Raw genomic sequence first — 12,805 nt, forward strand, 5'->3', positions numbered from 1 at the left:
AAAGCAGTCTAAATTTGAATTTGGCTTTCCAGATTATTGTGAAATATATTTTTCAAATAAGAAAGATATAATTTTTATTTTACTTAATAATCCATTAACTTTTAAAGCATGTAGACATGTAAGAGTTACTTTCAATTTGTACTTGAATTCAGTGTGGTTATGAAGGAAGTTTTTATAATTACCTTAGAAGTGCTTAGCTATCACTGCAAAGGCAAAAACAGGTATTTTACATATGCATCCTTATTTTAGTTTTTTGTTACTATTATAACAAAATTTTTCTATGTCACTATTATGGTTTGGATATGAGGTGTCCTCCAAGAGCTACTGTGTCAGTTCAGAAGTGAAATGATTAACTTATAAGAGGTGTAACCTAATTAGTCCATCCTAGTTTGAATATACTAGTGTGTGATAACTGTGGTTAGTAAAGGTATGACTGGAGGAAGTAGATCACAGGAGACATGTCCTTCATGTCATTACTTAAAGCCTCTTCCTCTCTGCCTATGCTTCCTGGTTGCTATGGGGTAAGCAGCTTTTCTCAACCATGCCCTTTGGCCAGGATGCTTCACCTCACCTCGGGCCCAGAGCACTGGAGTCTACCATCATGGACTGAGACCTTTAAACCCATGAGCCCCAAATAACCTTTTTCTCCTCCAAATTGTACTTGTTATATATTATGGTCACAACAACACAAAGTTGACCAACACATAAATTGGTACCAAGAAGTGGGATCATTGCTATGACTAACCTGATTATGTGTTTTAGAGTCCTTTGGAAATGGTTTGTGGGAAGAGTTTGGGAAAGATAGGAAATTAAGTCTGGAGAAGACTTAGAATTTTGTAAGCAGAGTTAAATAGGTGATTCTAATGGCAACCAGAATGCTGATAGGAATGCAGACAGTAAAGACTGTGTTCATGAAGTTTTAGAAGGAATGAGGACTCGGGAATTGGGATAGAGGACACACATGTTACATTCTGGTAAAGAACTAGTCTACATTTTGCCCTTCTTCTAAGACTTTCTGTGATGCTGAACTTAAAGATGATGAATTGATCTGGTAGAGGAAATTTCAAGGAATCACAGCTTTTAGTCAATCATAGATATTGCTATCAGTTTTTAGTCAGGTTTACTGTAAAAATCAGGAGCAGAAAGCAGAATAGAAGGATTTAAAAAACTTGCAGTTTGGCCAGAAAAGTACATGTAAAACTGGGGTCACAGAGCATGTGGTTTTTGAAGAGATTACAGCCCTAAAGAAATGTTGACTACTTTGCCAAGGGACAATAGGAAAGATGCCTAAGGGTATTTTAGGAATCAGCAAGACCAGATCCATCACAGGCTCAAGGGTGTAAAAGTGAAAACTCCTTTAGGAGACCATGGGGGCACCCTGCTCACACAGGGGGTACCAGGAAGTTGTTTCACTGTGCCAGCTGCTCAGGTACTCAGAGGCTGCTGCTTGAACTGTCAGCCACTGTACACACAGTGCTGGTTCTGCAGAAATGCAGGATGCTGGTGTTATGGAGTCATAGAGGCTTCAACCAGATTTCAAAGGAAGGCCTGGGAGGCCAGGAAAAATATAGCAGGGTTGGAATCCCTGTGGGCTGCCCTCGAAAGGGCAATGTGTGAAGCTGTAAAGGTTAAGACAGAGCTAAGATGGAGACCCCAGGAATATAGATAGTCCATATGGATGCAGATTGCAGGGAGAGACAGGCTAAGAGAGAGATGATGAACACTGCAACTGGCAAGGTTAAAGGGGTGGGATTGCCCAAGCCCCTTGGAGATCACATTTCACCACCATGTGCCTCTGATGCTGGACATGGAGTTATAAGACCTAATGCTCACTCAGCTGGGTTTTAATCTTATTTTGGTCCCATCCTTTTTTTTTTTCTGTGCCCCTCTGTGCCATTGTATATTGGAGATTAAATGTATATATCTTTCACCCCCTCCCCCTTTTTTATGACTACAGGGGCTTACAGCCCAGAGTTTGCCCAGAATTGGCCTTGAATCTCAGATGAAACTTTAAACTTGAATTTTTCGGCAATGCTATAACTGTTAAGACTATGGGAACACTTGGAGATGGAGTAAATGCATTTTGCATTGTGAGATGGACGTGAACTTTGTGGGCACCGGAGGAGAAATGTTATGGTTTGGGTATGAGCTGTTCCCTGCAAGCTCATGTGTTGATGCAGGGGTTTTCAGAGGTAAAATTATTGGATTGTGAGAACTAATGAATTCATCCTAATGTGAATGGACTAACTGGGAGTAAGCCATGGGAAAGCAGAGCATGGCTGGAGAAGGCAGATCACCGGCAGCATGTCCTTGAAGGGTTCATCTTCCCTGCAGCCCCACCCCCTCTCTCTGCCTTTGTTTCCTGGCTGCCATGAGGTGAACAGCTTTCCACTGCCATGCCCTTCTACCATGATGTCATGCTTCATCTTGGGACTAGACGGATGAGGTACAATGTCCATAGACTGCAATTTCTGAAACCATGAACCAAAATAAACTTTTCCTCCTCTATGTTGTTCTCGCCAGGTATTTTGGTCCCAGTGATGCAAAGCTAACAAAATCACTAAAACAATGATAACAAGGCAAACCATAATTTATTTAATCATTTGTTTATTGTTTGGTTTTCAAAATATTTCCTTGTACTTAACTCATTACTTTGTTTGACATTGTAAATGTCACATTAAACATCTGTGTCCATAAACCTTTGTCCTTATAGCAGTATGCCTATTACATCCTAAATGTACTTTAGATAACTAATGGATTCTAACATTATGGAGAAGCATCAGTGTTACCAAGCATAATAGTAGCTAATATTTGTGGAGTGCTAACTATGTTCCAGGTTTTGTATTAAGCACTTTAATGTATTTTAAAAATTAACTGATTATACTCTCATACCAACTCGATATGGTTGGTAAAATTATTTTCTCCATTTTAGAGAGAAGGAAACTGAGGTTAAGGGACTTAATGAGTGGTGATACTATTGAGGAGATGGCTCCAGAATTCATATTCAACCCACCTGGCTGTTCTGCTTTCAGCTTTTCTTATTGAGAAAGATATGTTAGTTTGCTTAAATTACAATTGACACAATATTAATTTACTATAGTATGAAACATATTCATATGTTACCTTTGGTATTATCATGGGTGATTAGTTTTACTTCTGTAAATCTTTTACTATATGTTTTTATCCACACAAATCTGATTTCAGCTTTTGATGCTCTGTATCTTTAAAGTAGTTTGAAAGTTAATTTTAATTAGTATGTTAATTTAAATTTAATTTTTAAAATTTAATTTAAATTTAGTTAATTTTAATTAGAAAATTAATTAATGTGCTTAAAACATAATTTATTAATCATTCATTTATGATTTGGTTTTCAAAATAGTTCCTTTTACTTAAACCATTATTTTAATTTGCCATTATAAATGTTGTGACATTAAATATCTGTATCCACAAACCTTTGTCCACACATCAGTTTATCCCTTAGGCTGAGTTTCACGATGTCAAATTGTATGAGGATTTTTAGGGCCTTTGAAATATATTATCACATTTCTCTTAATTTCCCAGCAATAGGCTAGGAAAGTGCTGATTACCTTTTTCTCAACATTGACTGGTATCACTGAAAAAAAACTGCTTATCTAACAGTATAGTGGGTTTTGGCACAATAATTGTTCTTAGTTCTTTGTGAAATTATTTATGGGAATTTTGGTATTTGTTTTGATAATTTCTTTGAGATTTTATATGGAAATGGTTTTCTCACCCTGTCATAATTTTTTGAGGGGGAATGTTTGGTTCTAGTTCATATTGTTTGCTTTTTGATTTTGATCAGTTTGGTATGTAAAATTTGTAAGTTTCATGTAGTTAAATTTATCTGTTTTTCTTAATGAAAATTTCCATTGCTTTTAAGCATTGTGATCTTTTCCTATGCAGAAATCAAATTATATTCAACAGCATTTTGTCTTCACAAATATTTAGAATTAACTAATATTTCAAATTAACTCTTCAACCCACATAGAGATTATTCTAGCATAAAAACCTACATTGATCCTACATTGATTTTTCTCTCAATAGATATCTGTTCTTTTAACTCTTGGTTGAATTAGAAGATTCACTTAATTGATTTGTGATTGCTTTATCTGTTTAAAAACACTAATTCAGGTTATTATTTGTTTTCATTGATCTATTTTTGAATCAGTATGGGAGTTTAAATTATTCTCGTGTTCCATTATACCAACCTGTCAGAAGAATTAAGTAAATGGTTGTATATCTAAGAAAGCAGTAAGAATGGAAGAAAAATGATTTTCTCTACCAGTTCTCAATTGCTATAAATACACAACAGGCTCGTCAAAGAAAAACACTAAATCTTATTTTGTTTGGAATGTTTCCACACCATCCAGCAAATGAAATCTATTCTGTGCACACTGTTAACTATTTTGTATTGTTTGCCTAGTTAGCGGCCAGCAGGAGAATGAACTTCAGCAGTTACTTTTAGAGAAATGATTGAGATTTCTGTCTTTAAATCTTTCCAGGGTGAATGGAAAAGTCACACGTGACTAGGTGGACTGACTTTTTGTCAGCTTATTGCCCTTCCTCTCAGGTCTCTGGAGAGGCAGCTGCTGTTCCTTGAAACTAGTGAATGTGTCACCTACTGAGATTTTTTTCCATTATGGACTTCTCTATATGATGAATGGATAAAATATGTTGGGGGACATTGGAATGAGGCATAATTGGAGTGATGAGTAGCCATTTGGTATATTTTTAAGGCTTACTGTGATACTGCAAAAGGAAGAGCTGTCTTTAAATCTCTTATACATACCTTGAAAATAGTGATAGAACTCAAACAGCTATAAATGATAAATGACCCCAAGAATTTACTCCGATTATTCATAGATTGGGAGAGAGAGATACAAGGAAGCTAAGATCTGCTGTCTTGGTGAAGCAGTTAATTAAGAGAAGCATCTCCTCAATCCTTTTTATGTATTCTTTTTATCACACCCTGACTCCATGAATTAAAATGGCAATTACAACTGGTACCCTTCCAGAACCTCTAACACTTTTCTTTTTCCGTAGCATATAGATAGAGAATTTATGTTTAGAAAATTCCTAGTGAATTCAATGAGTCTCTTAAGAATTTCACCATTTTTATTCTCTTTCCAATCCTAGTAAAGTAGGTCACAGAAGCAACAATTCATTGTAATTTAATGTTTGTTCCTTTTGTTCTGCTTTGAGTGCATAATCTCCTAAAAGCCAGCTCTAAACTTGGGCATGTGGTATGCTTTCTGCTGTCACTTTTAAGACAAAAGTCAAGAGGAAACTGATGCAGCTGAACTTTTTCAGAATTGCAGTCTTTGCTGCAGAATTACAACAGACACTCTGCCTTCTCTCCCAATGCTGTGAATCATAAGGGCTTTCACCCAGTACCAAAATATTTTGAACTTTAAAAATTTCCTTTCCTCGAGATGAAAAGAAACAGTCATTTTCATTTGAAAAGTCAAATGCAAAGTTTGAATCAAGACAAATCTATATGATTTTGAAATGGGAGACGTGTTGGAATCCAGATTGGTTTTTCCTTGGTTATCCCGAGAGAAGTCCCTTCTTTAGGATACTTAAAAACCACCTCAGAAAGCAAATAGCTAAAGGTATGTGTAATTCATGACCCATAAATGTCATATTATTGAAATTAATAGTACAGATACTAAATAGAGAACAGGTTCTATATTACACAGCTGTGTATGTCCAAGTTCCTGTTATCACTAAATCTGGTGTTAGATTTTCCTTTTGAGGACCTTGTGGGGGCTAAACTGCTTGGTGAATATTTGTTCTTGTGTTTCTTATAAAAAAAAAATTCAATGAAGCAAAATGTTCCATGGATTAATGGGGAGCTTAGGCTTCAAAAGTTCCCTTCTTTATTTCCTTTGTATTAATGCAGGAAATCAAAGGAGGTCATAAAGACAAGTCTTATTATCAAAGGGTTCTGCATGGTCTTGGACATAGCAGAAAAAGAATGCTTGATATGGCAACTTCAAAGCTTAAACTAGGAGGACTTATAGTATTGGCTAGAATATGTTACACTTAGTTTCTCTCACAAAAGGAAGGGTTTGACTATTGTTTAATGAATTGTATAAATGTTGTCTTTTATGCTTTGGGTCTGTTATTGCATCTGCATTTTATGAAAAGCTCATATTTTAGGCTTAGCAGATGGACTCATTTGAATTAGGTTTGCTGAGAAGAATATTTCCAAAATATATTATGTAAAAGGCTATAGCAGTAGACTTGCCTTAAGATTTTTTAGAACAATGATTAGGCCCAAAGACCCTAGGATAAAGAAATACTTGCAATATCCAACACTGGGAACTATCTCAGGTGAGAGGGGTAGAGGCCTAATAGGAAAGTCGTGGAAGTTTCATGACATTCCCAAAACCATGGAAAGAAGCCCATGGCTAACTGACCAAGATTCCTCAGCTGTCGAGCAAGTAGCCTATGAAATTTGATTTTAATATCCAAATGAAATGCATTTGACCCACTCTCAGCATCCGAACATATTGCAAAAACAGAAAGAAGTTTCATGAAATTGTCTAAACACAGTTCGCGTGTGTGGCAAAAATGCCATGAGATGGGCCAGTTGCTTTAGAAGAGAAATATTTCAAAGAAGAAAAAGATCCCCTATTCTTTTATTTTAGGCCTTATGTGGAAAGTGGTCACAACAACCATTGGATCTTGGTAACAATTTGCTTTTATAAGCAGATGTCTGCCTAACTTCCTTCGACTTTTTCATTGTAGGTGTATGGTTACTGTTCCCGCACAAGTTCTGTGAACATGCGGACAAAAGGCTTTTGGGGAGTAATGGGCTAACAGAGGAAAAGAGTAAGAGAGTTAGCTGAATGGAATAAGAGAGGAAAGAAAAGATGAATGGGGCACAATGGATAGTTTCTCTTACATACTAAGATTCAACTTAGTAAACAGTCCAGGAAAAAAGTTAACGAGCAGAATTGGCTTTTTTTTTTTTTTTTTCCATAGACTAATGTTTTCTATTCTGGTCATGAGAAGTAATGAGACATGGGCTAGTAGGAGTTATTTCTTCCTATGCCCCCTGCTTTCTTACCCTTCCTCTTTTGCTCCCTCCTTTCTTCCTTTTTATCTTCCCTCCTTTCATTCTTTCTTCCTAAGTAAAGGACACCATCCTGAAGGGTGTGTACATGAACTTACGAAAATCAACTCACAGTTATTCTTGGTATTAAGAATGGGGTATTTTGCCTCTAGGCCCTTGCATTTACTCATCATACTTCTTGAGTCTACTTTTATCTATAACATTTCCTCAGTTTTTCTGTGTCTTTCTTTATATTGATACTTTTGAAGATTAGTGATTATTTTGTTGACTGTCTCATAAATTCATAAACCATGGTTTATGAATTCCCAAAATTGTCAACATGTACTTATCAGTATTTTTCTGGGGGAGAGAGAGTGAGTTCTTATCTTTCACCAGATAATTTAGTGGTTCCATTACCTAGAAAAGTACAAGGACCACTAATAGCACAATGAAAAACAAAAGTTAGTAGTATAATTTTAAAAAGATAAGTTGATATATGCATGAATTTTTAATGTATAATTTTTCAGTAAGCTTCAGATTGTAATTTTCCATGTAGCATTACTAAAAGAAAAAAAATTCCTATTTTAGATTCTGTATCTTACTAAAATTAGTAGGTAGAGGTTTGGGGAAGAAATAGGACTTGCAAATAATCTCCTCCAAAGTATTTATTTATTTATTTATTACCTATAAAGAGAAACATAGTAACGTTACAGTGGAGAAACTCAGCATTATATCACTTTAACTGAGTGATCAACATAAGTAATGATCACATGTGTACAATTGATAACATCGATCTTATCCCTTGAAAAAGAAATAACATCATTTCTGGGACATTATTGCCAAAGATGTAGAACCTTATTCAAACCATGTATCAAAAACCAGAGAAACCCAAACTGAGAGACAGTCAACAAAATAATCAGTAATCTACAAAAGTGTCAATATAAAGAAAGACACAGAAAAACTGAGGAAATGTTATAGATAAAAGTAGACTCAGGAAGTATGATGACTAAATGCAGGTGGGGTCCTGGTTGGATCTTGGAAAAGAAAAATGCCAATTAGTGAGCAAACTGGTAAAATTTGAGTAAGGTCTCAAGGTTAGTTAATAGTATTGCATCAATATGAATTTCTTAGCTTTGGTCTTTGTACTGTGCTTATATAAGATGTAAATAAAAGGGGTAAATTTACTTCCAAATAAAATGTTAAAAAATAGAGAACAGCTAGATGTGGTGGCGCATGCCTGTAATCCCAGCAGCTCCGGAGGCTGAGAAAGGAGTATTGCAATTTCAAACCAGCCTCAGCAATGGCAAGGCACTAAGCATCTCAGTGAGACCCTGTCTCTAACTAAAATACAAAAAAGGGCTGGGGATGTAGGTCAGTGGCCAAGTGCACCTGGGTTCAATTCCTGGTACCCACCACACTCCAAATAGAGAGAACAATATATTCCTGATGATGTCATTTTAACTTTTGGATCCAGCTCTGTCTGAAGCCTGACAATCTTTTCCTGACAGCATAGTCAGGGGAGACACATTCCCTCTTTTCTGAAAAGTGCTAAAATAAAATAAGATTCTCTATCTCTCTTTTGTTACTCTAGGCAATGTATACCTGGGCCTACTAATGTAGAATTCCCTGAAGATAAGTCAGTTTGATTTGTTTTCCTTTTTTGATTTTGTTGCATTCTGAATGTTAAAGGAGAAACCACTTTCTTCTTTAATGAAGCCTCCTTGTCTCTTTGGTGCTTTTGCCTTGATCTTGGGTGCAGATCAAATCTCAGTTTCTTTAGGCATGGACCATTTACATAAAGTACCTGGCCATTGCTTTCCTATCTTCCATAATTATTAGAATCTCTCTTGTAATTTTTTGTCAAATTTTAATATATTACCCTTTTTTTCCTCATCACTTTTGCCAAATTCTTCTTTGCAGAAGCACTATGCTGTTTACTATTAGACAGACTTCCAGTAACTATGTGGATCAAGGGGATATCTTGCACTATCCCTCTCTCTCTCTCTCTCTTTTATTTTTTTATTATTATTATTTTTGTCTGAAAATAAGATAGACAAGATTCCTGCTGGCTTGTCACCACCATATCTGCATTCTATCCCTCAAGAAGGAGGAAAAGAGGAACCTCAGATCAGTGACTCACATTCTGCTCATAGACAGTAGCCCAGACTTAGTTCCACGGCCTCTTCACCTTAGAATAAAAGAGGCAGAGAGAGAATTCTTCTATTGAGAATGCTAGTACTCCCTAAAACTTGGTGTGTATAGGGATTATTATGTAAAGGGAGGCAGAGAGATTGGGGGACTGGTATCTGCTGCACTGCATTTTAAATTCAGGAGTCATATATTTTAATCTGTGTCTCAGAAAGTTTTCTCTAACAGAGTTTAGTGCAAGCAAAAGCAGAAATGTGGAGACTAAGAGATTATTTGTAGTAGATAGCTAATGTTGGTGGTTTCTTGGGTGTTGGCACATTGACTAGCAACTAGTATTAATTCTCTACTGGAAAATGAAATCATAGTAAAGCTTAATTAAAAAGTAGAGTATTTGTAATAATTATGGCTGTCTTAATCAATTTCTCTACATGGAGGTTAACTGCATTATTATTGACACAATAAATTTAGAAGTAAGTACAATAATTGACTTAGGCTTTATTTTGGGCACCAAAATAAATGATTATGATTCACTTCACAACATGACATTAACTGGAATATGAGTTAAGAAAGGTTTTGCAGTAATGCAAGTAAGAGATGATAGTGGCTTGAACTAGGGCTATAGCATTACAGACAGAGCAACAAAAAAATTCAGAATTTATTTAGAGAGAAATCCAACAGAATAGAAAAAAAAGGAATGTGAGATGAAAGAAAAAGAAATTAAGGATGGCTTGGAGGTTTTAGCCTTTATCAGTTTGGTGGCTATTTCTGATATTTACTGGGCTGTAGATGTTTGGGCAAGAAATAGTTTGCCAGAATAAGTGGAAATCTAGATTCATGCTTTGATTATATTTGGCTTGAGATTCTAAATAAAAATAAAATGAATGTCCAATAGGTGATTCAGTACAGAAGTTCGGAGTTTAGGTGTCAGGTCAGAGGAAAGATAATCTGTGAATTAATAACACACAGATGCTCCTGGGACGTTTGAAAGATAAGATGAGGTAAGTAACCCAGGGGAAAAGAGAAAAATTCCAGAGAGTAAGTCCTGAAGAGATAAAAATGACAAAGAGATGGGGAATAAATGGGCTTAGTTTCTCTGCTTAACTAAAGGCTCTATCTTAAGAGAAAAGTGCTTTTTATCCCCCCAAATACTTAGATTTTTATGACGACTTTATGTGAGTGAGTGGATGTTGGTAAGAGTGGGTGATGATGTCCTAGACTTTCCTCTTTTAGAAAAGGCCTCAAAGGATGTCCTTATAAAGTATAAGCTTCTGACTTCTGCCCTTCTCATAGTCACCACTCTTTTGGACAATGGTGTCTTTTCCTGAATGTCCCAGACCTGCTCACTGAGCCCTGGTAAACATTCAGAGTCAGTTGATATTTTCACTAGGATAGGTTAGTAGAACTGTATGGGCAAATCCTAAAGGCTGAAGGCTTTACTTATATAGCCTTGAAATTGAGCCCAGGTCCAAGGACTTTAAAGGAATACCCTGAACTCTTTGGAAGTGGCCCGTCATGGGTAATAACGATACTCCAATTAGCCAACACCCAAGAGTAAAATTGGGAATGATGAAGTGTTATTTTTGTAGTGCTTGCTACTTTGAACTTTTTATTTGATCTCCTGCAGTTTACTTCTCTCTTTCCCTTCCTATTTCATCTTCTCTCCACTTGTATTATGTTTTTAGCAGTTCATCATAAAGAGAAAGTGGGAATTGCATGGTCTCTCTTATTTTTTTTAACACTTTTGACTAAAAGTGTATTTGTGACTGTAATCATTTCCAGAAAAGACTTGAAACATGTGCCAGGAAATTGACTATTGTCACCAAATATATAAGCATGAAGGGGCATTGTGTGTGTGGGGGCGGGGAAGGAGTTCTGCTGCTGAGACACTGCTGTTTGTCTGATTAAACATTTTAATAGGGCCAGAGCCTGTGTTGCCTGCCCCCTTTCCTATGTTCTCTCTCTCTCACTTGCCCCTTAAACTCCGTATCATTTACTATGAAATCAAAACAGAAAAACAGAACAACTCATCCATTCACTCACTTACTAATTTGTTGCTTAGACATTCATCACTTATTGAATAGTTAAGTTGCTTAGCACTGTACTGAGAATTTTAAAAACTTTAAGAGGTGGTTTTATGGTTATGGCTTTTGCATTCACCATCTAAAATATAATTCTTAACCAATATTGGATTAGGTTTGAATTGGGTGAGTCAGGCTCAGAGTATGCATATGCAGGAAATTCAGATTAAGAGAAAGGCCATGGTGGGGCTGAATTAGTCACTGGTAACTTTTTAGAAGGGGAAGTCTTAGAGTAGCCTTGAGGGAAGTGTAGGCTTTGCACAGGTTATCCAGTAGACAGACCACAATTCTTTACCAAATTTTAGTCACTCTATGAGAATGGAAGGGGCTCTTAAGAATTCTAGGAAATAGTGTTGGTTCTTATCCTTCTCATCATATGAAAAATTATTTTTCAATGTGTTTTGCTTATTATATTTAAGTCTTCTCCTCATGCTTAATGCCATAGTGACAAGGTCTATTTCCACTCAATCTTAGGGTCTCCCTTAGCAATTGCTACATATTCCTAAGTCGCTGACTGAGTGCTTTTTGATGTGTGTGTGGAGGGGTAATTGGGGACTGAACTCAGGGGCATACTACCACTGAGTCACATCCCCACACCTATTCAGGTCTTACTGAATTGCTTAGTGCCTCACTTTTGCGGAGGCTTTCTTTGAACTCACATCCTCCTGCCTCAGCCTCTGGAGCTTCTGGGATTACAGGCATGTGTCAGGGCACTCAGCTGACTGAGTGCTTTTAGAAAGTGACAAAAAGTGAGATGATGTCTGTTTTAGTCAGCGTTTTCACTGCTGTGACTGAAAGATCTGACCAGTACAACTGTAGAGGAGGAAGTGTATATTTGAGAGCTCATGGTTACAGAGGTCTTAGTCCATAGAAGACTGGCTCCATTTCTTATTGAGATGAGGCTGAACATCATGGCAGAGTGTGTGGCAGAGGGAAGCTGCTCACATCGGGGTGATGAAGAAGCAGAGAGAAAGAGAGACTCTACTCACCAGATACAAATATATACCACAAAGCCACGCCTCAATTCCCATCTCCTCTACCCACACCCTATCACTTCAATTAATCCCATCAGGGATTAATTCACTAATTAGGCTAAGGCTAAAACTCAGTCATTTCTCCTTCAAACCTTCTTGCATTGTCTCACATGTGAGCTTTGGGAGGACACCACATCTGAGCCATAGCAATGTCATTCAGGTAATGCCCAGGTGACATTAGTCTCTCTAAGGTGGTTGTTTGGGAGCTCACTGGTAATGACCAGCAAATCAAAGCTCTGGAAACTTTATTCCACATTCTGGACCAACCTGATGTTGCACAGTCTTATCCTAAACTAGGTAGCAAAAACAAGCTGAGAAACAGGAAAAGCAAATATTAGATAAGAAAAGATCCTTGATATCTTCAAATGTAGTAGACATTCATTAAGGTGCATTGGAGAAAGTTATAATGTTGATGAGCATGAACTTTAGATATTGGGTTCAAATGTAAGTGGTGCCCATTTCTT

The sequence above is a fragment of the Ictidomys tridecemlineatus genome, chromosome 9 (genome assembly GCF_052094955.1).
Source record: "Ictidomys tridecemlineatus isolate mIctTri1 chromosome 9, mIctTri1.hap1, whole genome shotgun sequence".
Lineage (NCBI taxonomy): Eukaryota > Metazoa > Chordata > Mammalia > Rodentia > Sciuridae > Ictidomys > Ictidomys tridecemlineatus.